This window comes from Lepisosteus platostomus (genome assembly GCF_059453375.1).
Source record: "Lepisosteus platostomus isolate fLepPlt1 chromosome 5 unlocalized genomic scaffold, fLepPlt1.hap1 SUPER_5_unloc_2, whole genome shotgun sequence".
In the NCBI taxonomy this organism is placed as follows: Eukaryota; Metazoa; Chordata; class Actinopteri; order Semionotiformes; family Lepisosteidae; genus Lepisosteus; species Lepisosteus platostomus.
The window spans coordinates 14,898-18,006 of record NW_028291472.1 but is presented as its reverse complement, the minus strand read 5'-3'; the positions used below and the strand labels follow the sequence as shown (position 1 = coordinate 18,006).

Genomic DNA, 3,109 nt, shown 5'->3' with positions numbered 1-3,109 from the left:
CTTTTCAAAGCACTTTACAGAATGACAACAATACAGTTTAAAAAATACACAAGATAAGCAGGATGAGAATACACAGTTAGAGGAGACAATAGATGGTGGTATTAAATACAGTAGGAACAGAGGGGTAAAGAATAGTGCATTAAAAGCTCTTCTAAAGAAGAGGGTTTTGAATCTGGATTTGAAGGAGTTTAGAGAAGGTGACTGATATCCTTGGGGATAAAGATCCAGAGCTTTGGGGCAAAACAGAAGAAGGCCCTGTCACCCATAGAGTGTAGTCCAGATGGACTGGGGGACAGATAGGAAAACACAATTAGAAGAGCGAAGGTTGTGAGGTGGGGAGTAGGGCGATAACCCAGACAGGTACTGAGGTGCCAAGCCATGGAGAGCCTTATAGCTGAGCTTGAGGATTTTGAAGTTGACAGGAAGCCAGTGCAAGGACTCCAGGACAGGAGTGATGTGATCACAGTCCAGTGCTAATTTCTTTCATGTGGCTGCCGGTTCATTTTCAACTGTGGACTCTTAAGAAGTCCTGTATTTGATTAGATCAACACCAATCCCTAGAGGATTTCGAAAGGTTCAATAAAAATGATACATGACTCTGGTGGGACTCAAACCCACAACCTTTGAATGACTTCATTCTATCAAGGCCTAGAAGTCCAACGTGCTCTCCATTGCGCCACAGAGCCAGCTGTATGAAGAAGTGTTTGCCCCCTTCCTGATTTCTTATTTTTTTGCATGTTTGACACACTGAAAGTTTAAGATCATCAAACAAATTGAAATATTAGACAAAGATAACACAAGTAAACACAAAATGCAGTTTTTAAATGAAGGTTTTTATTATTAAGGGAAAAATTAAACCTACATGGCCCTGTGTGAAAAAGTGATTGAGATTTATCAGTCTGGAAAAGTTTATAAAGCCATTTCTAAAGACCAAAATTACCCCAAGAGCACAGCGAAGACTCATCCAAGAGGTCACAAAAAACCCCACAACAACATCCAAAGAACTGCAGGCTTCACTTGCCTCAGTTAAGGTCAGTGTTCATGACTCCACCATAAGAAAGAGACTGGGCAAAAATGGCCTGCATGGCAGAATTCCAAGACGAAAACCACTGATGAGCCAGAAAACATCTTGATGACCCCCAAGACTTTTGGGAAAATACTCTGTGGACTGACGAGACAAAAGTTGAACTTTTTGGAAGGTGTGTGTCCCATTACATCTGGCGTAAAAGTAACACAGCATTTCAGAAAAGGAACATCATACCAACAGTAAAATATGGTGGTGGTAGTGTGATGGTCTGGGGCTGTTTTGCTGCTTCAGGACCTGGAAGACTTGCCGTGGTAAATGGAACTATGAATTCTGCTGTCTACCAAAAAATCCTGAAGGAGAATGTCCGGCCATCTGTTCGTGACCTCAAGCTGAAGCGCACTTGGGTTCTGCAGCAGGACAATGATCCAAAGCGGGCAAACTTCTATGCCCACTTTGATTCTCTGAACACGGGCAATGCTGAGAAGACCCCAAGTGTGCAGGGCGAGTTTGTTCTGAAACTCTCAGAGCAGGACGTGCAGAAGACTCTGAGCAGGGTGAAAATCCGTAAGGCTGCAGGGCCTGATGGGATACCACCTCACGTCCTGAGGACATGTGCAGCCCAGCTGACCACAGTGTTTACGGACATCTTTAACTCCTCCCTGTCACAGTCCATGGTCCCCACCTGCTTTAAAAAAAACACTATTGTTCCAACCCCCAAAAAGACAAAAGTGACATGCCTGAATGATTACTGCCCAGTAGCATTAACATCTGTGGTGATGAAATGCCTGGAGAAGCTGGTGTTGTCACACATCAACTCCTCCATCACAGAGTCCCTGGACCCCTTGCAGTTCGCCTACCAGAACAACAGAGCAGTGGATGATGCTGTCTCCCTGGCTCTGCATACAACCTTGGAACACCTGGACACTAAGAACTCGTATGTGAGAATGCTGTTTGTGGACTACGGTTCAGCATTCAATTCCATCATACCCAGTCAACTGGTGACAAAGCTCAGGGGATTAGGTCTGTGCAACTCTGTCTGCAACTGGCTGCTGGACTTTCTTATTGAGAGACCACAGGTGGTGCGGATAGGCAATAAAACATCAACACCACTCACCCTGAGCACTGGAACCCCACAAGGCTGCTGTGTGAGTCCAAGGTTGTACTCCCTATTTACTCACGACTGCACAGCAAGACACAGCAACAACCGCATCATTAAGTTTGCCGATGACACCACTATAATAGGACTGATCAGTGATGATGACAAGTCCACTTACAGGGATGAAGTTGTACAGCTGCTTAGGTGGTGTCATAGCAATAACCTGGACTTGAACATAAAGAAAATGAAAGAGCTAATAGTGGACTTTCGGAGACACAGGCCATACACTCACAGCCCACTCAGTATTGATGGAACGGAAGTGGAAACAGTCACCAGCTTTAGGTTTTTGGGAATTCACATCTCTAAAGATCTAACCTGGACTGTGAACACTGACTCTATCATGAAGAAGGCTCAGCAGCGCCTTTATTTCTTGAGGTGCCTCAAGTGATGGGGGATGCCAATACATGTGTTGGTGAACTTCTACTGCTGCACCATCGAGAGCATCCTAACCTACGGGATCACTGTGTGGTATGGTAACACCTCTTCGCGAGAAAGAAAGGCACTACAGAGAATGGTCAATATGGCCCAGAAGATCATCGGCTGCGGTCTCAACGAGATTAAACAGCTCTATGAGGACCGCTGCCGTGGTAGAATTCTGGCCATCACAGAGGACAGTCACCACCCCGGGCATGAGCTCTTCACCCCACTGCCCTCAGGCAAGAGATATAAGAGCATACGGACACTTAACACTAGATTCTTCAATAGCTTCTATCCACAAGCAGTGAGACTGGCGAACAAATTGAGCCATCCCGCTCGGACCACACCTACACCATCACCATCTACCTTTTTATGATTTCTTATCTATTGCACATCTCCAGTCATTGTTTACACGTCTGTATTGTTTACATTCAAACTGTCTACATGTTTACTTGCACATTGTCTATTGTTTGTTTGTACATTGTCTTGATGCACTGTTTGCACTTTGT

The 3,109-nt window shown here is 45.0% G+C and overlaps 1 non-coding gene across 1 annotated transcript; it reads right to left on the bottom strand.

Moving 5' to 3' along the window:
* Positions 1-593: 593 nt before the first annotated feature.
* On the bottom strand, positions 594-686 carry trnar-ucu (transfer RNA arginine (anticodon UCU)). The gene is made up of 2 exons: positions 650-686; positions 594-629 (listed from the first exon to the last, which is right to left on the bottom strand). It is a non-coding gene; the product is annotated as a tRNA-Arg (tRNA).
* Between the last annotated feature and the right edge of the window lie 2,423 nt (positions 687-3,109).